At 48.7% G+C, this 26,455-nt stretch overlaps 1 protein-coding gene across 1 annotated transcript in view; it reads left to right on the top strand.

Annotated features, from left to right (window-relative positions):
• The window catches only part of LOC144784891 (ubiquitin-conjugating enzyme E2 E2), a 738,431-nt gene that overhangs the window by 540,662 nt on the left and 171,314 nt on the right, over positions 1–26,455 (top strand). The gene's annotated exons all lie outside the window — the stretch shown is intronic.

Below are 26,455 nucleotides of genomic sequence, written 5' to 3'. Positions count from 1 at the left end.
CTAGCACCTGCCCTGAGCAGTTCTAAGGCATGTTATCCAATGGGAGGTGGATAACATGGCTAAGAGCATTAGCTCGGTAATGCATGAATATCGCTGAGTTTTCAGCGATATTAATGCATTGCGGTCGTTTTTTATCGTATTTGCGATAAACCTTGATAATAGCAAGGTTTATCTGCGATAATTTCTGACGATGCTTAGCGGTAAAAAAATCGTTGCTAAGCATCGTTAGGGATAAATATCGCTTAACTTTGGTAATATGCCCCAACGTCTGTTAACGTTCGATTCGAAGGAAATCAGGAAGTGTTGAAAAACATTGTCTGCGCCATCTTGCCTTTTTTCAAATGCCACACTTTTGTCGTGCACGGCAGTCATTTTAGATGCCTTGACCAGACCCACTCTGTGCACGCTGTCGATCCTTAGCATGACTCCCCACCCTCGCAAGCATCTCCCCCAGGCAGTGGTCACCCCCGCTCTCTGTCTTATGCATGGGTAATAAACCACCCCCCATCTGCGCTGCTCTTCCCTGAGAATCACACCCTGTGCCCGCCCGACACCTCCCTTTCGCCCTATTCACTACCGCACCCTCTGACACTCCTTTTCCTCTGTGTCCGATTGTCCAGGCCGGTCCTAGGGTATCAGCTAGCCCTGCAGATGTAGTTTATGGCCCCAGCTGTAAAGAATCACCCCTCTTCAAAGGAGTTATAGTAGATCAAGGCCCACACTCGATGAGATCCGTCACAGCAGACGCGTTCCTATTATCTGAAAACCATCCTGTATTGTGATTGGGGAGGGGACCGAGCCTGAAGCGGAAGATTCCAGGGATGACTCTTTGTACATCAAAGTTTTTACAATTATGTGTCACATTAAAAATATATAGCACTCCAACAAAGTAGTAAGATTATAAAACTTTAATAACTTATAAATATATACAAGAAAACAAAAACAGTAATAACATATAAACATTTTTAGGGAAAAACAACGAAGTAGCGGTCGGCTGTGCGAATAGTCCCAACGAAGCACAACGTCCAGATTTCTGGCGTGGGGCGTCGCGGGGGGTGGGTCATCAGTAGCAAACTGTTGTGCGAATAGTTCCAAGGCAGCAGAACGATGGCACCAAGGTGATGTCCAGTAAGTTGCCGCACTGGTTTTGGTATCCTACAATGCTGCTCCGAATAACGGCGTGGGGCGCCCCGGGGGAGGCGGCGTGAACGGGCCTCTCCAGGTGGAGTGTCATCTGTTGTAGTGGGGCGCCCCTTTACCGTTTCAGTTGCCATTCCGTCCGTTTTTGGTCCACTGTGTCAAAAGCCGCAATTCAGCTGAGTTGCGCCCACTCTTGCGGTGCAGCGATAGGCGGCTGTCACAGGACTCTCAAAATGGCGGCAGGCTCTTTCCTTTTTGGGCCTGGTCCACTGAAATGGCCCTGGGACACCTTGGAAATCGGACGCTTGTCTGCTAGGTCTTGGACCCCATTCTCGAAAGCGTCCCCTCCTCCTTGAGGATTTATCAAAAGTTTTGGGGGCCCCCGACTCCTGTAGGCTTCTGGTGGGGAGCGGTTGCCATGATTGCTCGCGGAATGACCACGACGGAGCTACTAGATGGTGGTGCTCTCATGCTGAAGCCAGCTTCAGTCTGAAACATCCAGAAACAAGGTGGGGCTTTCATCGTTTGGGAAAAAAAAAAAGTTTTCATCCAATGAAAAGTGTTGTTTTTAGGTCATATGATCAAGCCTTCCATCATTAGGAAACCAAAAGTAAAATGAACCAATGAAAAGTTTTATAAACAAGTCACATGACCTGTTATGCGGCATAGGGTATAAAATGCGGAGAAAATACGTTGGCACGTGAGGCGGCGTCAGTAGCGGACCGATGTGCGAATAGGCCGAAGGCAATACAACGCGCCAAGATCCGGATGGCACCGAGGTGGTGTCCAGCAAGTTGCAGCACTGGTGTGGCCATCCTACAATGCTGAAAGTCGGCGTGGGGCGCCCCGTTGGCCTGTGAGTTTGCGTCAGTAGCGGACCGATGTGCGAATAGGCCGAAGGCAGCACAACGCGCCAAGATCCGGATGGCACCGAGGTGGTGTCTAGTAAGTTGCCGCACTGGTGTGGCCATCCTACAATGTTGAAAGTCGGCGTGGGGCGCCCCGTTGGCCTGTGAGATGGCGGCAGTAGCGGACCGATGTGCGAATGGGGCCAAAGGCAGCGCAACAATATTTTCGGAATAGAAGACACCACAAGGCGCTGAGATGCCAAGATCCGGATGGCACCGAGGTGGTGTCTAGCAAGTTGTGGCACTGGTGTGGCCATCCTACAATGGTAAAAGTCGGCGTGGGGCGCCCTGTTGGCCTGTGAGATGGTGTCAGTAGCGGACTGATGTGCGAATGGGGCCACAGGCAGCGCAACAATATTTTCTGACTGACACCACAAGGCGCTGAGATGCCAAGATCCGGATGGCACCGAGGTGATGTCTAAGTTGCGGACCGATGTGCGAATGGGGTCAAAGGCAGCGCAACAATATTTTCTGTATGGAAGATACCACTAGGCGTTGAGATGCCAAGATCCGGATGGCACCGAGGTGATGTCTAGCAAGTTGCTGTACTGGTGTGGTCATCCTACAATGCTGAAAGTCGGCGTGGGGCGCCCCATTAGCCTGTGAGATGGCGTCAGTAGCGGACCGATGTGCGAATAGGCCGAAGGCAGCACAATGCGCCAAGATCCGGATGTCACCGTGGTGGTTTCATAGTTGAGAGGCACTTCATCTGCAGTGGGGCGCCGAGATCCGGATGGCACCGAGGTGATGTCTAGCAAGTTGCTGTACTGGTGTGGTCATCCTACAATGCTGAAAGTCGGCGTGGGGCGCCCCATTAGCCTGTGAGATGGCGTCAGTAGCGGACCGATGTGCGAATAGGCCGAAGGCAGCACAACGCGCCAAGATCCGGATGTCACCGTGGTGGTTTCATAGTTGAGAGGCACTTCATCTGCAGTGGGGCGCCGAGATCCGGATGGCACCGAGGTGATGTCTAGCAAGTTGCTGTACTGGTGTGGTCATCCTACAATGCTGAAAGTCGGCGTGGGGCGCCCCATTAGCCTGTGAGATGGCGTCAGTAGCGGACCGATGTGCGAATGGGGCCAAAGGCAGCGCAACAATATTTTCTGAAGAGAAGACACCAAAAGGCGCTGAGATTCCAAGATCCGGATGGCACCGAGGTGGTGTCTAGCAAGCTATGCAGTTGAGTTGTGTGCGCACTTGCGGCGAATAGGTCGAAGGCAGCATAACAATGTTTTCTGAATAGAAGACACCACAAGGCGTTGAGATTCGGTTACCACCGAGGTGATGTCTAGCAAGTTGCCGCACTGGTGTGGCCATCCTACAATACTGCTCCGAATAACGACGTGGGGTGCCCGAAGGGGGGGGGGGGAGGCGGCGTGAACGGGCCTTCCTAGGTGGAGGCTCGTCTGCTGTAGTGGGGCGCCCCTTTACCGTTTCAGTTGCCATTCAGCTGAGTTTCAGCTGCTCTTGATGCTACAGCGACAGGCGGCTGCAACAGGACTCTCAAAATGGCGGCCTGTTCTTTGGATTTGGGCCTGGTCCACTAAAATGGCCCTGGGACACCTTAGAACTCGGACGCTCGATTTTTTTTTTCCTTTCCTGTACATGCAAAAAAAGGTAAATGCCCGGTACGTTACACGCTTCATCTGCCACGATGAACTCTCCAGAGGAACCGAAAAAAAATATAGTTATGGTAACTATACCATGCATCGTCATATGGAGAGGTGGCACCAATTAATTATAGTGCTGCATAAAAGAGAGATTTGGAGGAGAACCCCTGACCTGCTAGTACATTCATCAAAGAAGTGGCACTGACAGCATCAGAGGCAAGGGAAACGGTCCCAAATATTTAGAAGAACTTTGGAAAGATTAAAATGACATGTTTAGATTGTGGCAAATTAATTTCATGTGGACAGATGAGTGTTACTCTAATAAATACAGCATATGAACATCATCATAGTCGATGGTTGGTAGAGACATTTTGACTATATCCTGGACCTGCCCGTCCTCGCCCAAAATGGCGCCGGAATAAATGGGACTCGTAACTCCTTGTTGTGTACTGGTTGCAGAACCTTGAAATCACGAGATACGTATGCAGTTTTGAAGAACATGGCGGGCGGGGACGAGAATTGATTGAATATTTCGACATCCCTATTGATATTAAGTTCTGATGTGTTATTGATTACTGTACTATTGAAAGTTCGAATTAACGTCACCCATGGTACTTGCCCGCAAATGTATATCTAGATAATTTTATTGTAACTGGTCCTGTCGTATTTTAATTATAAAATGTACGTCCACCGATTCCGTAACTGTTAGACACCTTAGTTCTTGCAACCTAATGGCCCGCCCGTTACGTTCCTCTACAGTGTAAATGTCTACTCATCATATACGATTACAGTTTGCTCCGTGGCCGGCCCACGTGGTTATAGGCTCGTATTTGTATAATGAAATTTTCACAATAAAGGTTTTTAAAAGAAAACATGGTAGTAGTATATACATTGGCAAAGTTTTTAATAATAGTCACTGTTTTAGAATCAGTAAAAGGCAAGTGAAATAAAGCAGACCAATTACATGAAGGGTAAAAGGTATAATTCGAAGGAACGCAGTAAAGATAAATGGTCAAGGGCTGTTGTGTTTTCTACTCCTGCAACATAAAGTGATCGATAAGAATCTCATATTCAGGCGTATCGGCGACTAAGACAGCAGGTCGACCCTCTTTTGCTCAACGGCTCCGTCATGGGACGAAGAAACGCTCTTTTTCTCGAAAAAAGAATATATTTTACTTGCAGGACAGTTGTAAATTTTCCGGGAAAGTACATTAGCCTGGAACATTATAACATATATTTAAGAAAAAATAATGTTCGGAAGTAATAACAAGCATTGAAAATGCAATAGGTCTCGCAATAGAATAGTTACACATTTTTCATTTTGCAAATAGATGAGTGGTGTTGCGTGGATGAGTGGCGTTGCGTGGATGAGTGGCGTTGCGTGGATGAGTGGCGTGTGTGAGTGGCGTTGCGTGTGTGAGTGGCGTTGCGTGTGTGAGTGGCGTTGCGTGTGTGAGTGGCGTAGCGTGTGTGAGTGGCGTTGCGTGTGTGAGTGGCGTTGCGTGTGTGAGTGGCGTTGCGTGTGTGAGTGGCGTTGCGTGGATAAGTGGGGTTGGAATGCAATAGGTCTCGCATTAGAAAAGTTCTAGTTATTGGTCTTGTAAATGTCATAATTTATTTATTTTTGCGTTGTTAAAATAGCTATATTGATGGCTTTGTCATTTACAAAGCCAATAGTTATAACATTTGCAAATGTGACACCTATAGCATTTGGAATGCAACATGTTTTGTATTTACGTGACTTATATGGCAGCTCTTGTCGTTATGCTACATCTCTAGATAGTTTTATCTTCCGCAAATGTGACACCTATTGTAACACAATATGTGTTGTAAGGGTGAGTGAGGGTGAAGGGTTGAGGGTGAGGTGTTGAGGGTGAGGGGTTGAGGGTAAGTGAGGGTGAGGGTGAGTGAGGGTGAGGGGTTGAGGGTGAGGGGTTGAGGGTGAGTGAGGCTGAGGTGTTGAGGGTGAGTGAGGGTGAGGAGTTGAGGGTGAGTGAGGGTGAGGGTGAGTGAGTGTGAGGGGTTGAGGGTGAGTGAGGGTGAGGGGTTGAGGGTGAGTGAGGGTGAGGGTGAGTGAGGGTGAGGCTGAGGGGTTGAGGGTAAGTGAGGGTGAGTGAGAGTGAGGGTGAGTGAGGTGTTGAGGGTGAACGGTTGAGGGTGAGTGAGGGTGAGGGTGAGGTGTTGAGGGTGAGTGAGGGTGAGGCGTTGAGAGTGAGTGAGGGTGAGGCTTTGAGGGTGAGTGAGGGTGAGTGTGGGTGAGGGTGAGTGAGGGTGAGTGAGTGAGGGTGAGTGAGGGTGAGTGAGGGTGAGTCTGAGTGAGGGTGAGTGAGGGTGAGGGGTTGAGGGTGAGGGGTTGAGGGTGAGTGAGGGTGAGTGAGGGTGAGGGTGAGTGAGGGTTAGGGTGAGGGGTTGAGGGTGAGTGAGGGTGAGGGTGATTGAGGGTGAGGGGTTGAGGGTGAGTGAGGGTGAGGGTGAGTGAGGGTGAGGGTGATTGAGGGCGAGTGAGGGTGAGGGGTTGAGGGTGAGTGAGGGTGACTGAGGGTGAGTGAGGGTGGGGGTGAGTGAGGGTGGGTGAGTGAGTGTGAGTGAGGGTGAGTGAGGGTGAGGTGTTGAGGGTGGTTGAGGGGTTGAGGGTGAGTGAGGGTGAGGGGTTGAGGGTGAGGGGTTGAGGCTGAGTGAGGGTGAGGGGTTGAGGGTGAGTGATGGTGAGGGTGGGTGAGGGTGAGTGAGGGTGAGGGTGAGTGAGGGTGATTGAGGGTGAGTGAGGGTGAGGGTGGGTGAGGGTGAGTGAGGGTTAGGGTGAGGGGTTGAGGGTGATTGAGGGTGAGGGTGATTGAGGGTGAGGGGTTGAGGGTGGGTGAGGGTGAGTGAGGGTGAGGGTGATTGAGGGCGAGTGAGGGTGAGGGGTTGAGGGTGACTGAGGGTGAGTGAGGGTGAGTGAGTGTGAGTGAGGGTGAGGTGTTGAGGGTGGTTGAGGGGTTGAGGGTGAGTGAGGGTGAGGGGTTGAGGCTGAGTGAGGGTGAGGGGTTGAGGGTGAGTGATGGTGAGTGAGGGTGAGTGAGGGTGAGTGAGGGTGATTGAGGGTGAGGGTGGGTGAGGGTGAGTGAGGGTGAGTGAGGGTGAGGGGTTGAGGGTGAGTGAGGGTGAGGGTGAGTGAGGGTGAGTGAGTGTGAGTGAGGGTGGGGGTGAGTGAGGGTGAGGTGTTGAGGGTGGTTGAGGGTGAGTGAGGGTGAGGGGTTGAGGGTGAGTGAGGGTGAGGGGTTGAGGGTGAGTGATGGTGAGGGTGAGGGTGAGTGAGGGTGAGGGTGAGTGAGGGTGAGTGAGGGTGGGTGAGGGTGGGTGAGGGTGAGTGAGGGTGAGGGAGGGTGAGGGAGGGTGAGGGTGAGGGAGGGTGAGTGAGGGCAAGGGTGAGTGAGGGAGGGTGTGATGCGAAAGCACAACATCTGAATCCCTGAGCTTGTGTTTGAATAGAAGATTGGAATACATTCTGAATGGCGTGCACTGTTAAAGCTTACCAACGGCCGGTGCCATGCTCTGCTAATAAGAATTAAGCTGCAAAAGCGCCTCACTCATGAGCCTGCACACTTCATTTCAAAGCAATATAAAGATGACTTGTTCCCGAGAATGTTTTATGGCTGCCTCGTTGTCGCTCTTGTACTCATCCGACCTTATTAATGTGTCTGGTATTAACAAAATAATTTTCTTTTTGCCGATCTTGCTTTATTGCTTTCCAAATTTAGAAAAAAAAAAGAAACGATAACGAGCTGGCAAACAGGCTAACACACTCGTCAAGCCAAGTTGTTTTTATTGCTCATCACAAAGGAATCAAAATGCGCTCCGAGCACTTTCAATGCAGGTTTCCGTGATTGCCCGAGACAGCGTTTGCCCAACAATGTCACAGAGGTCAGCCGAGAAATAAAATATGATATGCTTTTTTCAAGAAAGCACAACATCTGAATGCAGTGTCCGCGGTGTAAGAAGAGCCCTGGGGGAGGGAGCGAAAGGGATGCACTTGCAGAACAAAGGCAGACCTTCTGCTAATTGACTGAAAAATTAGCCCGGCCCCCTGTGGGAAGCACGCAGGCCAGCAGCAGATGGAGACACTTCGGACACTGTTGCAAGCCAGGCTCCCCACAACCTGCTGTGAAGCTGCCCGCAATTAAGGGTCACAACACTTTCTTGTTTAACAGAACACAAGCAAGATGAGAAAAATAACAAGCATTGACCGCCAGTACCACTCATTTTTAGCCAGCAGCCCTTTTGTCATCAGACTTTCACCTTGAGCAGGAAAGAGGAAATCATTAAATAGAACAAGGGAGGAGAGAAGGAAAAGTGACAGAGAACTGCTGGAGGAGCAAAGAGGAGAAAAGAAATGCACACGGCGGGCAGGGGAGGGGGCGGAGCGGGGAGAGCGGCATGTGGGTGTGAAGAAGCCGGGGCCTTTGAAGTGAAGCTAAGCTTCACTTCAAAAGGAGTCGGAGGAATGCGGCTGAGGGAACAGACGGCGATTGCGGCTGAGGGAACTGATGTGCACGCGCTTTTAAGCTCAATGCACATGCGCATTGAGCTTAAAAGTCACGGGCACTGCAAGGAATCGCCACGATTCCTTGCAACTTGGTTAAAGACTGTTTAAGCCGCAATAGGCTCGCAAGCTCGATGCGCATGCGCATCGACAGGTGAGACCTAAAAAGCGTAATTTTTAGGTCATATGACCAAGCCTTTCATCATTAGAATAAGAAAAGTAAAATGAACCAATGAAAAGTTTTATTAACAAGTCACATGACTTGTTATGCTTACGTTACGCGCTGCGCGCCCCGGATGACTTCCGGATGCGCTAACGCGGCGCGTCATATGACGCATTACGCGACAACGCAGGTCCAGAATATAGTCAAAATGTCTCCACCAACCAGCGGTTGGAACACAACCCCTTTCAGCAGGCTAAATAGTTCTGTTAAATGACAACAGAAGGGACAGGCAACAAGAACCATCAGTCAAAGAGGGGAGGGCTAGTTCTTCTCTACCGAGTTACATTGGGGCGCTACCGGAACTGATCGAATTGGTAGTCTACAGTGTTTCTGGATATTCAGACTGAAGCTGGGGTTAGCATGAGAGCAGCACCATTTCGTAGCTCCGTCGTGGCCATTCCGCAACCAATCATGGCAGCCGCTCTTTATCGTTATTTTGGGCGGGGTGGGTGGCGGAGCCAAGCTGTTTTGCAGCCATCATTGTGTGGAGTTCAGTTCATCTCACTAGTTTTGTATTTGTCATGAGGGGTTGTTCCTAATGTTTCTATTTTAGCGAGGTCAAAAAGAGATCCCATTAGTGGCCTACTGATTTTGCTCGATTCCTTTTCTTTTTTTTTTACACGATTTTTCGTTATCTGTGAAGACTAAACAGAGTATTGCGACTCTGTGTTTGTTTGTAAATAGAGAATGAACCAAAGAGAACCAATTCTAAAACAGTAAATACTTGGATAACAATCAATCAAATGGAGAGAGAAGCAGGCACGACGTATTACAACGGGGGCAAAGGCCTGCGTTAACTACCCTTCACTATGTGCAAAGAGAGAGTACTCCTAATAGAAATGAGGGGGGGGGGGGCACCATTCAAAGCAGATCAGTGTGCATAAACACGAAAATGTTTTCACTTACCACGTACTTGACATTCGACAGCTTATGATATTTGCTATTAAAAAACCATTGAAATTCACTGAAAAAACCATAGGTTATAGACCATATATAGTTAGGAATTAGCATTTACAAAACCTTGAAAATTCACTGAAAAAAACATAGGTTATAGACCATATATAGTTAGGAATTCGCATTTAAAAAACCTTATTTTACTCACACAAAACCATTGAAATTCCATATATAGTTAGTTGCACTAACTATATATCGCACACCCGCAATCCACTGCTGATGATGTCACATATTACATCATTCATGACATGGTCAGTGACATCACTGATGACATCACTGATGACATCTCATTTGACATCAATGACCACATCACTGATGATATCATTCATGTGACAATACAATGCATCTCCTCACATTTTAATATAACCTCTGTTACACTCAGTGTTAAATACAGAGTATAATTTTTGAAACCATTGACACACCAATACTAGTTACTACATACGCACTCACTGATTCCTACGTCTACACACACATTCACTCATTCACCCATACAATCATTCAAACATACAATCAATCATCTTTACAACACTATCATATGCACTCATACACCTATACAGACACTCACACTCTGCCACTCATCCATGGAGTTACTCACACACCTAGTCAGTCCTGTAAAGAATGAATCACACTTCCATTTTCTAATCTATACAGTTAAACATAGAGCACCTTACGTTTTCAACCATATACTAACACATACTTAGTCTCTTATACAATCATTGATACAAGTACACATTGATCTGCACAGAGTCACACACCTCCCAGCCAGCCACACACACACTCAGTCTCCCATGCAAATACTTGGGCAATCAATCAATAACCCATATAGTTACTCATATAGCTACTGATCAACACATGCAGCAGTTTACAGAACAACAGACATAATGATGCACAAATTAAGACAGTTTAGTCACTAACCCATGCACTCAGTGAGACACATTTAATCACTCACTCATACAGTCAGTCATGCACCTACTAAATTCTTCGTCCAGACACTTATACTTCCACTCATTCTTCAATATGTAAGACATATTTTAACTTTACAGAAACACACAGTCACTGGATGATGTCATCAGTGATGTCATCCGTGATGTCATTTGAGATGTCATCAGTGATGTCATCAGTGATGTCACTGACCATGTCATGAATGATGTAATATGTGACATCATCAGCAGTGGATTGCGGGTGCGCGATATATAGTTAGTGCAACTAACTATATATGGAATTTCAATGGTTTTGTGTGAGTAAAATAAGGTTTTTTAAATGCTAATTCCTAACTATATATGGTCTATAACCTATGGTTTTTTCAGTGAATATATATATATACATACATACATACATACATACATACATACATACATACATACATATATACATACATATATATATATACTCGAAAATTCCCCCGGTACATCCACCACGGAAAATAAAGACTCGCACACCAGGGTCCGTGAAAGATAAGTGTATATTATTGGCGTCGCGTTTCAATCGAGCGGACTCTATCCAAATGGATTTACGAAGTTGGTAAGACTGCTATGGTAACCCAGGGGATTGTAACCGGGAGCAGCAACCAGTGATTTCCCATGTGAAAAAGCTGGATGGTTAATTAACTACGAGTGCGCCCCTAAAAGCTCTTGGGCCTTTGGTGAACAATATATATATATATATAGCAACAAAGTCCTATATATATATGTATGTATGTATATATATATATATATGTATGTATATGAATGTATGTATAATATATATATGTATATGTATGTATGTATTACTTTGTGTGAATGTGCTTGATTATAAATTTAGCCACTCGCACACACGCGTATATATCTATTTAAATAGCTCAATTTACATATGTGTATGTAACCACAGTAGTGTGGGTTCTTGGCATGGGGTGGCAGTGGGTTGTTTCTATGAAATCACCTTTGCCCCGGGGCCTTCTTACATCTCTGGTCCCTCGACAACCATCTTGCGTTCAAAGAGGTATCTCATAATATTTGCTCTGCTTAGTATGAACCACCACGCGGCGCCTAATTGCCTGAGAAAATCCTTTTATTTGGAAATTTGCAGCCTCCGGTGGATAATCTCTGAGAAAATGGTATTATCTCGGCGGGGTATTTTAATTGGAGCAGGGTGGGCTGCAGTTGTTATCAGTGCGTTCTGAGTATATTTGCAAAGAGGTACCTTAGAGCAGAGTTAATACAAGGGATGTGATAACATTATTCAGTTCTATTGAATGTGTCCATTATCTTCCCTGCCTGTGATGGCGGCTCTGCCCTCCGTGTCTGCGTCCTCGCCCCGTGTAACACCCAGGCGAATTCACCCCCGTGGCATTGGAGTGCGTGTCCCGGGTTCCCCAGAGCGCACCTGACCCTGTCCATGGCGACCCAAGGCGTCCCTATCAGGGCCGGACTGTCCGTAATGGGCATCGGGTGTCGCCCCGGGAGGCTGTAAGGGTGGGGGCCGGTTTTGCACCAGTGGGGGCCGGATTTGCACCAGTGGGGGCCGGTTTTGCACCAGTTGGGGGCCGGCTTTGCACCAGTGGGGGCCGGCTTTGCACCAGTGGGGGCTGGCTTTGCACCAGTGGGGGATGGTTTTGTTGCACTATCAGCCCCCAGTAACAAGAGCAGCAGTGCTTCAAACGTGCACGTCACCCCCAGAGCCACCCCCCATACCTCCCCGCTGGTCCGACAAAATTGCCAGGGCTTCTTTGGGTTCCCAGACCGGTTCTGTCCGCTATCCTGTCACCACGTGTTTTAGAAATCCCACTTGTGAAAGGGCAGGGTGCTGGGTGCTCAGGCGCGCAACACCCATTGGGCTAACGGGGCTCCAGCCCCCCCCCTCCCACCACCCACCCCCCGTCGTGCCTGTCAGCCAGGCTGACACAGCTTCGCGGGCTGGCGAGCATGTAATTGCAGCCGCACCCGAGTACTTAACAGGTCTTTAAAAGACCACTTAGTTGTAAATGAGGCTTTTGTTGTGTGGTCACCCCTTCTCACAGCCACTTTGTCCGTGGTTGGAAGAATTAGCCCCTCCCCGAAATATTTTCAGCCCCCGCCCCCCCTGAATTTGGCTCTAGTTGCCCGCCTGTGGGTGCTCACAGTCTGGTAAATGGGTGTGCCTTGGTGTTCCATTACCAGTTCTTTGGATAGAGAGCGGTTGTAGTTAGTTGTAGATTGCACAGAACCCATACTTCTCTGAGGGATCAGACACCATCACCTTTACGAGAGCAGCCATTTTAGAACTCTTACCTCTGCAACAGCATGGATATTAGAGGTTGGCGATGAATTCAGCTCCACCAGCGGAGTTTTGACGTAAGGCGGAATTCCGGCCAAATTCCGTTAGCCGCCGCGTGGCGGAGTGTTTTTTCACACATGGCTCGACAACAGTAAGTTAGAAAGCGCAAGCAAGAGTTGGCGTCTCCTAGCATGATTTTTGGTCGCTAGTAGGGCACCCAATGAGATTTCCCCTATCTGGGCGGTCTCGGACAGTCGTGACCATTCGCGATCAAAAAGCTGCCGTTCAAGTCGAAAATCTACTTGATCGGTAGGGATATCAACGCGAGAAGCAGCGATCTCTGGCATGGCGCGTGTTGATATTTTTACTGATTTGTCAGTACGGAATGAGCTCCGAGTGCTAAAAACCAGCGTGACGTGCATAATTCCGCCGTTTGCGGAACTCTGCTGACTCTTGTGGAGTTCTAGTGTGACTACGCGGAATTTCGCGGGGTGAAACTCCGTGAGTTCCGCCCACCCCTACCTACCTTGCAGCGCACACTCACCTCGCCCCCAGCAGACACTCTGCTCCACAGCAACACTCACCCATCTTCAAGCCACTACTCTCCTTCATGAGAGCACTCATGATCACCACTACTGTACTTGCTCGCCTCTAAAATGCACTCACTGTCCTTCACAACACCCCCATGTCCCACTGTCCCAGAGCAAGTACTCACCACTGCACCTGCTCACATGCACGACAGCTCTTGCTCACCTATGCAACAGCACCCCCTCTCATCCAGGGCAGTACTCGCTTTCTTCCGGAGCAGCACCTCCTTTCCTTCGGTAAAGGGCTCGCTTTCCACCAATGTAGCTTCTGTGCATCACTGTCTCTCTTAGACAACAGCACCCTCCACTGAAACAGCATTCACTCTGCTCTGTGACAGCACTCACTCTATTCCAGGAAAGTACCCACTCTTCTCAACAACAGCACTCACTCTTCTCTTGGGCACCGCTTGTTCTCTTCTAGAGAAGCACTCACTATCCAGCATGACAGCACTCACTACCCTCTGACCTCATTCACTCTCCTGCCAACAACGCTGGTCGTCCTCTTGTATATCACTTGCTCCCTTCCAGGGCAGCTCTCACTCTTCCCAACGACAGAATTTACTGTCCTAAGCTAGAGCACTCGCTCCCTTCAGGACAGCACTTTCTCTCCTCCGCTACATCACTCGCTCTCCTCTGCGACAGCACTCTCCCTCTTTTCGGATGGCACTTGCTCTCCTTCGGAGCATAACTCAGTCTTCGACAGGACATCACTCACTGTCCTCCACAACAGAACTTTTCTCTTCCAGGACAGCACTCGCTCTCCTCCAGGGTGGCACTTCTTCTCCTAAGTGACACTTCTCCAACTTCTGTGCAACAGCACTGTGCTTGCTTGCTTTCCACTATGACTGCTCTGATCCATCTCTGTGACAGCGCTTTCCCACCTCCATGACAGCACTTGCTCTCCTTTGTGACAGCACTCGCTCTCCTTTTTGACAGCACTCGCTCTCGTTTGGGGCAGCACTCGCTCTCGTTTGGGGCAGCACTTTCCCTCCATTGTGACAACACTCGCTCACCTTTGTGACAGCACTCGCTCTCCTTTATGACACCACTCGCTCACCTTTATGAGAGCACTCGCTCACCTTTATGAGAGCACTCACTCACCTTTGTGACTGCACTTGCTCACCTTTATGGCAGCACTCACTAACCTCTATGAGAGCACCCGCTCACCTTTATGGCAGCACTCGCTCACCTTTATGGCAGCACTCGCTCACCTTTATGACAGCACTCGCTCACCTTTATGACAGTACTCGCTCACCTTTAGGACAGCACTCGCTCACCTTTAGGACAGCACTCGCTCACCTTTGTGACAGCACTCGCTCTCCTTTGTGACAGCACTCGCTCTCCTTTATGACACCGCTTGCTCACCTTTATGAGAGTACTCGCTCATCTTTATGAGAGCACTCACTCACCTTTGTAACCCCACTCGCTCACCTTTATGGAGGCACTCGCTCACCTTTATGACAGCACTTGCTCTCCTTTATGGTAGCACTCGCTCTCCTATATGGCAGCACTTTCTCACCTTTATGACAGCACTCGCCCTCCGTTTGACAGCATTTACTCACCTTTGTGACTGCACTCGCTCACCTTTGTGACTGCACTCGCTCACCTTTGTGACTGCACTCGCTCACCTTTGTGACTGCACTCGCTCACCTTTGTGACTGCACTTGCTCACCTTTATGGCTGCACTCACTAACCTCTATGAGAGCACCCGCTCACCTTTATGGCAGCACTCGCTCACCTTTATGGCAGCACTCGCTCACCTTTATGGCAGCACTCACTCACCTTTATGACAGCACTCGCTCACCTTTAGGACAGCACTCGCTCACCTTTGTGACAGCACTCGCTCTCCTTTGTGACAGCACTCGCTCTCCTTTATGACACCGCTTGCTCACCCTTATGAGAGTACTCGCTCATCTTTATGAGAGCACTCACTCACCTTTGTAACTGCACTCGCTCACCTTTATGGAGGCACTCGCTCACCTTTACGACAGCACTTGCTCTCCTTTATGGTAGCACTCGCTCTCCTTTATGGCAGAACTTTCTCACCTTTATGACAGCACTCGCCCTCCGTTTGACAGCATTTAGTCACCTTTGTGACAGCACTCGCTCACCTTTGTGACTGCACTCGCTCACCTTTGTGACTGCACTCGCTCAACTTTGTGACTGCACTCGCTCACCTTTGTGACTGCACTCGCTCACCTTTATGACTGCACTCGCTCACCTTTGATAGCACTAGCTCATCTTTCTGGCAGCACTCCCTCACCTTTATGACAGGACTCGCTCATCTTTATGAGAGCACTCGCTCTCCTTTGACAGTACTCACTCACCTTTGTGACTGCACTCGCTCACCTTTGTGACTGCACTCGCTCACCTTTGTGACTGCACTCGCTCACCTTTATGACTGCACTCGCTCACCTTTATGACTGCACTCACTCACCTTCATGATAGCTCTAGCTCACCTTTATGGCAGCACTCACTAACCTCTATGAGAGCACCCGCTCACCTTTATGGCAACACTCGCTCACCTTTATGGCAGCACTCGCTCATCTTTATGAGAGCACTCGCTCTCCTTTGACAGCACTCACTCACCTTTGTGACTGCACTCGCTCACCTTTGTGACTGCACTCGCTCACCTTTATGACTGCACTCGCTCACCTTTATGACTGCACTCGCTCACCTTTATGACTGCACTCACTCACCTTTATGATAGCTCTAGCTCACCTTTATGGCAGCACTTGTTCACGTTCATTACAACATTTGGATCTGCCACATGACTGCCTCACCTTTACAACCACATTGGCTTGCCATCAATCTTGACAAAAAGCCTCCTCCACCAGTGACTGAACAGGAATCGTCACCCCCTGTTCAGCCTGACCATATCTTATACATAGATGCTAGAGGTGAGCAAACAAACAAATCAATGTAAACACTTTATTTATGGACTTTGTTTTCTGCACAGGTACAATACATCCCGCTGTAATAAAGTCGGCATTGTCATTATTTCCTAAGTATTCATTGCAATCATCATCCCCCCCCCTTCACCTATGCATCAAGCCTCTGTGCTTTGCACACCCCCCTCCCTCTATTCTCATGTGGCTGGTTATGGGTCATCTCTGTGTGGGGGCTCCTGGACCCCCGTGTGCTGGTGTGGAGACCAGCAGTGTGGATCATTTCAGGTGGGCGAGAGGCCAGAGGGTCTATCGCGCGGTGTCTTGACATATACGTTTCAAATTCTTTCCATGCTTTATTAAATGATGCTGGTGTGTCATCTATAATGGCCGAAAGTTTCTTCATAGTATAAATCAGGGGTCTTCAAACTAGGGGTGGGCCCCCCGGGGGGCCTCAAGTGATCCATGGGGGTACCAGGTTCTGGCTAAAAGAAGCATTATGCTGATAACAGAGCTTTGTTTTCAGCAGAAAAAAATCAGTAGCAGTAAGCCGCTCTGTAATGGGCCATCACTAAAATTGTTTCTTGTTTATATCCTGACTGGAAGAAGGTGTCAAAAGGGAGAGGAATGGGAGGAGGAGTGAAAAGGGAAGAGACTCCAAATATTCTTCAAGAGGAGAACTTAACTGCAATGTTTACATAAGTCTAGACATAGTTAAACATTGCCAGTTTAACCCTTTGGGCGTTTCTGGAATTCCCTCGTGGTGCGGGCAAAATCCATGCGTGCGCAAATCGGACGGCCCCCTGGCTGTCCGACGCACACGCCCACCGTGACGTCAGACTGCTGGGGGCGTCCGACACATGCAACGGGTTAAAATAATACATGTGAAAATTTTAGAGGGGGGGTCCCTATGATTTGTTTTTTTTCCCCACAGGGGGGTGGGGGCTGGCATGAAAAAGTTTGAAGACCACTGCCATAGATCCACAAACATCACTCCCCCAGAGGTGTATGTTGGTGTCATTCTCGCTGCCTGTAGGCGCTGTGAGATCAGTTTGCCCATCTGTGTCATTAGTGGGAATATAGCGGCTACGCCTGGGTCACTGAAGACCATCACAGGAGGATCAAGAGGCAGCTGGGCACCCCTAATATGGTGAATATGCGTTCAGATCTTCCCCTAGTATGTCAGTATGTGGGTGCAGGACCACCACGGGTATGAGGGTGCCCCTCTCTCCACAACCCTTCCAACAGAGCTCTGGGCTCCCGGTGATGGCGTGGGAGCTAGGCACCATCTCCTCAGCAGTTTAGAATATAGAATGTTTCATTAACTTTTAAAGATTTTTTATAGAAGCATTTATTAGAAGTGATGTTTCTACAGGTGAAATGAAAAAGCATTCACGGACTGTATCCTTGGCCCTAATGACATTGCCGTTAATGACCATAGAGGCTAGTCACTTATTATCAGGGCTACTGGAATTGTGCACTAGGGGAGCCCCGAAAGATGCAGCAGGGTTTCCTAAATTATGCAAATGATGTGGCATAATGCAGCACTTTTTTTGTAGTAATGCTTCATTATTATATCATTTTTGCACATCCTAATACTGTCTGGGGAAAGATTTCACCTAATTAGTACCAGTTTAACAACCAAGTACAGAAATATACAACTGAAAGATGACCAGTTAACCTTTAGGAAGGGCCTACCACCATGTGCGAGAACGTCACCACATTTTTAGTAACTTTTGATTCCCTTTGAGCTTGAAGCAATTTTTTTGTTGTTGAAATCTACTGATTAAGCGGCAGATTCGCATAATTCAAGTGGGCCTGGTTATTGTGTGCCACTTTTTTTTTGTAGAGTCACACTCTAAAATTAAATATTTGAAGGTGTTCTTAAATGTGGTGATCAAGGAAAATGACATAAAAAATGGCTTAAAATCATACAATATAGTAACCCTGGGCGTATTTCGCGTAGAGCGCTACGCGTAGCTACACTAAGTGCACTTCGCACTATGCGAGATACTCATAGCGCTACGCGAACTGCGTAGTGCGCTGTACGCGATGATTGCACAGTGCCGGATGCTTGTCCGCACTGTGCAATCATTGAAAACGGCATCTTGCACAGTGCGAGCTGTCGTTTTCTGCCGCTTAAGTAGATTTTTACTCGAGCGGCAGCTTTCTCAACGCGGACTGGTAGTTTCTCATTGGGAGCGGTCGCGAGCATACACGACCACTCGCAATGACAAACCTGACCTCCCCGCGTTGAGAATCGCTGGGAGGTTTATTTTCCACACTTGCGATCGCCAACTTGATGTTGCTGATCGCGAACGAGGAAAAAGTATTGCCGGGATGTCATTTTGCTCGCTCGCGGTCACCAACTTGACGTTGAGGACCGCGGGCGAGCAAAAAATGCCAGCTACGCTACGTGTTTTTGCACTGTGCTACGTGCAATTAGCGTAGCGCGAAGTAGCACAAACTGCGCGAGTGTAGCGTAGTTGTCCGCCCAGGGTTACAATATAGTCAAGTAGGGAAGCCGAGGTCGAGCTAAGGTTTCGTGGTTACACGTTGCCCTGTTTTGCCACAGGATACTTCTAGCCTCCTCTGTCCAGTTTTACACTAAATCCCAGTGTTTAGGTGTCGGGATCTTTGAAACTTGTTTATGTGAAATCAAGCTGACACAATCAGTCTTTCTAGGCAAATGTAAACTTACGAACAGGCAGGGCGCACTCTTTTATTTTTGATGATATTGTCCACTGAACCCTGACTTAATAAAGAAGCTGTTTTCAGGAGAGGCACAATGCCTCCTTGAAGGATATTAAAGGGACCATCAAAACAAAAGGCCCTCGGTGGCTCCACAGCGCCGCAGGTCTTAGGTGAAGTGCAGAGCTCGGCTGCAGACAGGCTCACCCAGAGCTCAGGCCATCGGATTTCTAGGGCTCGTCCTATTCCATTCCGCAAGGAATGAATAGGACGAGTCTATTGTGGTGAAACTAAGAGCTAAACTAAGCTCTCAAAAAGCGGTTTTCAACGAGTGCATGAGGTCTCGTGAACGCGCTTCAATTCGCCCGAGCTGCCTGCCTCCACATCAAAGCCATCTGTTGCTTTGCGCTCGGCCTCAGGCCGGCATTTCTCCTCCCCTAATTATTCACTGCATGGCCGGCCGGCCGGCACATCAAAGGCTGCTGCTCCCCATGCGTCTCGTCAGCCCCCCATTAAACAGCACAAGCGTCAATCCTGGTTTCCTCTATGCAGCGCTTCTTCCCCTCAACATGCCATGTTGACCAGACTACTCCAAAACCTTTCACCACTGCCTCCTCTCCTTATTTATTTGGGAGTGATGCCACAAATTATATTTTTAGGGCTCGTCCTTTCCTATTAAGCGCAAACTCGACCAACGTAATTGGAGTGCTTTACTTGTCCTAAAATGCCGTGTTGTCTGTCCCTCGAGCTTGCCGTTTTTTTTCTCCGGGTATCCTCCCTTGTTATAGTAGTGTAGCCACGCGTCTCTTCTTTAAGCAACTTCCGGGCCAGATCACATACATTTGGCACTGGTGCAAAAAATAGCGCACATGCTTGTTTGCACCCCTTAGCTGCTTATGTTATATAAATTGGAGCAAACGCACTCTGCAGTCCATATTACATAAAGGCTCCTGCTCGCCTTGCGCCGTTCTGGGTTCTCCATCCCCAACGTAACCTCACCCCTCCTCTTTTCGCCGTTCCATCTTTGCTCTGCCTCCATTTGCCCTTTCTCTGCCCTCTGCCTCTCCTTCCCCTCCAGTCCACTCCACCTCAGTCTCTCCTTTCATGTATCCTAAGCCCACCTCCTCTGTTTTTTTCCTAAAACCCCAGCGTGCGCTCGGCCACATGCCAGCATTTCTCCTCCCTTAATTATTCACTGCACGGCCGGACAGCACATCAAAGGCTGCTGCTCTCCGTGCGTCTCGTCGCCCGTCCTCCCTTGTAATTATTTACTTCACTTTACTTTAACAGTTCTTCTTCCTCATCTCTGGTACACGCAGTTGAGTTTCATTGACCTTTTTTCCTCTTAAACATTAGTATAGCGAGATAACAATCCCAGTGATTTTCAAAATGTGGGCACTTAATGTTTTGTTCTCGTCAAAAATCCCAATTTGTTTTTAGCTTTTACTGATCTAACAGTTGCTTGTTTTAGCTATAAAGCCAATAAAATGGGCTATCGTGGTAATAATTCCTGTTCTTTACATTATGCCACGGTTTTGGATTTGAGGTTTTCTACAGTGTGGTCCGTCGCATCTAGATGCCAGAACACTTAGTTTACACAGTTGTTTAACAAAAAAGTACAAGCAAAGTATAAAATCAGAGCCACACCAGTTATATTTACATTAAATTAATATTCTAGAACCCAGTTTATTGAACTTGGTGTATACCTTCATGTTTTAGTGAAGGAGGAAAGCGTTTTTTAAAGGTCTCGTGCTTTTCTTCCAATAGTTAAATAGTTTTTGTTTGATCTTGGGTTATATAATCAAGAACATTTCAGGAGTTAGATTATCCCTTTCAATGAAGGCAGCATATGATGTTCTGGGTCCTGAGGTAATGTTACCAATTCTCGAGGCTGCACCATAGTTTCACGTTTTGTTTCCTAAATGTAAGACTCTGCTGGAGGTCTCTCTATGACTGTCTGTCACCCCCCCCCTCGCGCGCTCTCTCCTCTGCAGCCCGTCTCTGCCCCGCTCCCCATGCCGCAGTCTCTCCCTTTATCTTTCATTTTTGGCCGAGGCGCCGCCAGCCAGAACCAAAACAAACCGCAGAAATATTTCCTGTTTCTGTCTCTCCTCCTCTTTCTCTCTCTTTCGCCGCTCTTTCTACTCTAATATATCTGCCTCTCTCGTGCCCTCTTTTCCACTGTCTATCGCTCTCTCTCTGTGTGCCTTTGCTTCTCTATCTTTTCCACTGAGCCTGTCTCTGCCTCTCTCTTTTCAGCTGTCGCTATCTGCCTCTCTCTGTGCCTCAGTCTGCGCCCCTCTCTTTTCCACTGTCATTCTTTGCTTCTCTCTATCTTTGCCCCTGAATGTCTCTGTCTTTTCAATTGTGTCTGTCTCTGTATCTATCTTTCCACAGTCCGCCTCTGCCTTGCTCTGTGTATCAGCCTCCCTGTCTCTGTGATTTCCACTGTGTCTGTCTCTGCCCCTCTATCGTTTCCCCTGTATTTCATTCCCTCTCTGATCCGCTCTCTGCTTCTGCTGCTTCTCTTTCTTTGTCAATGTGTCTGTCTCTGCCCCTCTTTCTCTCTTCCCTGCCTGTCCCTGCTTCTCTCTCCTCCACTGTCTGTACCAGCCTCTCTCTCTGACTGCCCGTCTCTTTCTGTCCCGCTGTCTCTCTCTTTTCTACTTTGCCTCTCTCACTTTTCCACGTTCTATCTCTGCCCGCTCTCTCTTTTTGACTTGCTCTCTCTGCCTGTTTCATTGTTTTCTTACCCTGTCTCACGCTTTCCCAGCACCACCACAGCACCACCCAGCACCACCACAGCATCACTCAGCACCACCACAGCATCACTCAGCACCACCACAGCATCACTCAGCACCACCAGAGTATCACTCAGCACCACCACAGTATCACTCAGCACCACCACAGCATCACTCAGCACCACCACAGCACCACTCAGCGCAACCACAGCATCACTCAGCATAACCACAGCATCACTCAGCACAACCACAGCATCACTCCGCGCAACCACTTCATCACTCAGCAACACCATATTATCACTCAGCACCACCACATTATAGCACCACCACATTATCACTCAGCACCACCACATTATCACTTAGCACCACCACAGCACCACTCTGCACCACCACAGCATCACTCAGCACCACTACAGCATCACTCAGCACCATCACAGCATCACTCAGCACCACCACAGCATCACTCAGCACTACCACAGCACCCCCACAGCACCACCACAGCACCACCCAGCACCACCACAGCACCACCCAGCACCACCACAGCATCACTCAGTGCCACCACAGCACCACTCGGCATCACCACATCACCACTCGGCATCACCACATCACCACTCGGCATCACCACATCATCACTCAGCACCACCACATTATCATTCAGCACCACCACAGCACCACTCAGCACCAACACAACATCACTCAGCACCAACACTCAGCACCACCACAGCACCACCACATTATCACTCAGCACCACCACATTATCACTGAGCACCACCACATTATCACTCAGCACCACCACAGCACCACTCTGCACCACCACATCATCATTCAGCACCACTCAGCACCACCACAGCACCACTCAGCACCACCACATTATCATTCAGCACCACCACATTATCACTCAGCACCACCACAGCACCACTCAGCACCACCACAGCACCACCACAGCACCACCACAGCACCACTCAGCACCACCACAGCACCACTCAGCACCACCGCATAACCACCACAGCACCACCCAGCACCACCACAGCATCACTCACCATCACCACATCATCACTCAGCATCACCCCAGCATCACTCAGCACCATCACAGCACCACTCAGCATCACCACATCATCACTCAGCGCCACCACAGCATCAATCTGTGCAAACATTCAACAACAACTCGTTCAAATATTTTCTAGCAATGTTTCAAGCTTTATTACAAATGTCATAAAAAAATGTTAAATGTTTTCACTTCTGTTCTTGTTAAAACATTGTGATTTGTAAGATCAATACATGTAAGACAGGGGAAAACAAAAGATGTACCTTTACTAATGCTATACATGTAACATTTGATAATTTCATAACTATTGCCATTTCTAATAACAAAATTAATACTTTTATATTTAAAAAAAACAAAAACTTCACAAAATATTTACATTTTCCACACCAAAAGCTCAAACTTTTCTATTGCGAGACCTATTGCATTTCCAATCACCAGGCATACACACCACCAGCCATCTGTGCACTCTTTCACCAGGCATACACAGCACCAGCCGTCAGTGCACACTTTCACCAGGCACAGACACCATCAGTCATCAGTGCACGCTTTCACCAGGCACAAACACCACCAGCCGTCTGTGCATGCTTTCACCAGGCACACACCACCAGATGTCAGTGCACACTTCCACCAAGCACAGACCACCAGACATCAGTGCACGCTTTCACCAAGCAGACACACACCACCAGACGTCAGTGCACGCTTTCACCAGGCACACACACCCTCAAACTCCAAATCCACCCTCCAAAGCCACCCTCCAACTCCACCCTCCAACTCCACCCTCCAAATCCAACTCCACCCTCCAAATCCAACTCCACCCTCCAACTCCACCCTCCAAATCCAACTCCACCCTCCAACTCCAACCTCCAATTCTAACTTCCAACTCCACCCTCCAACTCCAAATCCACCCTCCAACTCCAAATCCACCCTTCAACTCCACCCTCCGACTCCAAATCCACCCTCCAACTCCAAATCCACCCTCCAACTCCAAATCCACCCTCCAACTCCAAATCCACCCTCCAAATCCACCCTCCAACTCCACATCCACCCTCCAACTCCACCCTCCAAATCCACCCTCCCAATCCAACTCCACCCTCCAATTCCAAATCCACCCTCCAGCTCCACCCTCCAATACAACTCCACCCTCCAACTCCACCCTCCAGCTCCACCCTCCAACTCCACCCTCCAACTCCACCCTCCAACTCCACCCTCCAACTCCACCCTCCAACTCCACCCTCCAATCCAACTCCACCCTCCAACTCCACCCTCCAAATACACCCTCCAAATACACCCTCCAAATACACCCTCCAACTCCAAATACACCCTCCAACTCCAAATACACCCTCCAACTCCACCCTCCAACTCCACCCTTCAACTCCACCAGGCACACACACCACCAGCCGGCAGTGCACACTTCCACCTCAGCACCACCACAGCACCACTCAGCACCACTACAGCATCTCTCAGGGGCACCACAACATCACTATGCGCTACAACAGCATTACTGAACGCCACAGCATCACTTGTCCCCAAAACAACATCCCTCAGCGCCACCACAGCATCAATCTGTGCAACCATTCAACAACAACTGGTTAAAATATTTTCTGTCAATGTTTCAAGCTTTATTGCAAATGTCATAAAAAGATGTTAAATGTTTTCACTTCTGTTCTTGTTAAAACATTGCGATTTGCTGCTAACATAATCTTCCACAAAATGATTTGCTAATGTTTCAGCTATTGCCATTATATATGACAAATTATTGAATTTAACTACTAAATATTGGTAAAAAAAAGTCCTAATTTTAATATTAATACATCTAAGTCATGTAAAGACAACACATATTGCATTACAAATGCTATAGGTGTCACATTTCCACCAGTTAACACTATTAGCATTGTAAATGACAAAGTTATTAATTACCAAAATTTCAAAACAAAAACATAAATAAAAAATTTGTCATTTACAATAATAATCCCTCAAACTTTACTATTGCGAGCCCTATTGCATTGCAAATGCTTGTTTTACTTCCAGCTTTTTAGGTCGAGGTAATATCTAGTCTGCCGAAAGCAGAACCGGAAGTACAGAGATTTAATGTTGCTTAGTGTGGACTATTGGTCCCGCCTCTGTTTTTGCCTCTCTCCCATTGGCTGGCTTCCTAAATGGAGGCCAGCCATTGGAGGAGAGAGCTGTCCCTCCGAATAGGCTCCGTCTTTTTCGGATTTGGGGGCGTACATTTTGCTGTTCTTTCGCCAGTGACGTCACTCGTCACTCAGAACAACAAAACACACGCCCCCGAATGCGAAAATTACCATGCTTTCTCCGAGGCATTTCTGCTTTGCCTCGGAGAAAGACGGTGGTGGTTTCCAGAGCTGCTCTGCTCGTCCCCCCTCCCTCCGCAGCTCTCCTCTGTCCCGCTCCTCCCCCTCCCTCCTCCCGCAGCTCTCCTCTGTCCGGCTCCCCCCCCCCTCCCTCCGCAGCTCTCCTCTGTCCGGCTCCCCCCTCCCTCCGCCCGCAGCTCTCCTCTGTCCGGCTCCCCCCCCTCCCACCGCAGCTCTCCTCTGTCCGGCTCCCCCCCTCCCTCTGCAGCTCTCCTCTGTCTGGCTCCCCCCTCCCTCCCTCCGCCCGCAGCTCTCCTCTGTCGCGCTCCCCCCCCCCCCTCCGCCCGCAGCTCTCCTCCGTCCCGCTCCGGAGAGGGGTCGTTGGGTGACGATCTGCCGCTGTCCCTGGCTTTACCCCCCAGCCTCACACTCGCTCTTTTCATGTCGTATCTGCTGTATTTTGCTTTGTCATGTTGAGGGTCTGTGTGGCCCTAGGTCCCTCCAGGTGTCCCCTGTCAGGTGTGACAGTTACTAAACCTGCTCAGGTCACCATATGGTGGTAGCTGCAGTCCTTTATTCATAGGGAAATAATGGGTCGAGTGACACTACAAGTACCAGCATGCAACGCGAACAAAGATGTCCGGTCTATCAGAAGTTCCCGTTTCGAAACATTCCAGTCTGGGAGCACTGGGGTTAAGGGTGATACAAGAGGTGACTAGAAGGACAGACTGAAAACCAGGCTATAAAGATTGTGTGACCTGGCATACAATTAAAGACCATCACTCTAAATGTGACGTAATTACATAGTGGCAGATGTCTCTGAATGAAAGACTTAGCCCCTCCTGTTTCCAAAGCCTTTTATTTAAATTATTCCAATAAAAGGGATTAACATTTGAAGACTTAAGACCGGACCAACCCTGCCTGACGTACTTGACGCAGGGCACCCCTGGGGTTTGTAGTTCACCGTGTAATACGGCAGGCAGGTAAACGCCTTAGAAGTGAGACCGCACAGTTGGAAAGGGTGTGAGCTGAGACATTCTAAACCACCAGACCTGTAGGGTGGAATCTCGTCAAAGATTGGCTCCGCCTTTCATCACCGTGAGGTCATCGAAAGCAGCACTTTTATTTGCGTCAGTCGTGTTGTGAAACCCAGATATGTTCATGTCTGTTTCCTCCTGTTCTGAGGCCAGCTGTGCACGGGGCGAGGTTCAAGCAGCAGGACGTGCTGGCACCGTGTACGTCATGGGAGGATGGACACGGCTTCCTTTAACGTAACATGTGTATTTTGTAAATCGCACGCTCATTCAGAAGGGAATCTTGACGCTGATTAACAGATGTTTTATTGTTACCCAACTCTGTGGTACTCATTTCATCGGCCTCCGAAGGATGAAAGGCTGAGTGGACCCGCCGGGATTGAACCCACTCCCCTCCAGTGGACGCATGAGTCTCACTGAGCCACCAGGTCCGGCTCCCATAGGTGCGGCAGGTGCAGTGGCACCGGGGCCCAGAGGCAAACCCTGGTTATTATTGCATTTCACGATACAACCAGCGGCCGGGGCGCTTCCTTGCTCTGGGGCGCCGGACACACTGGCATTGCCCC

This window comes from Lissotriton helveticus, chromosome 10 (genome assembly GCF_964261635.1).
Source record: "Lissotriton helveticus chromosome 10, aLisHel1.1, whole genome shotgun sequence".
Taxonomy (NCBI): Eukaryota; Metazoa; Chordata; class Amphibia; order Caudata; family Salamandridae; genus Lissotriton; species Lissotriton helveticus.
The sequence above is the reverse complement of the archived record's forward strand: the minus strand, read 5'-3'. Positions and strand labels throughout refer to the sequence as shown.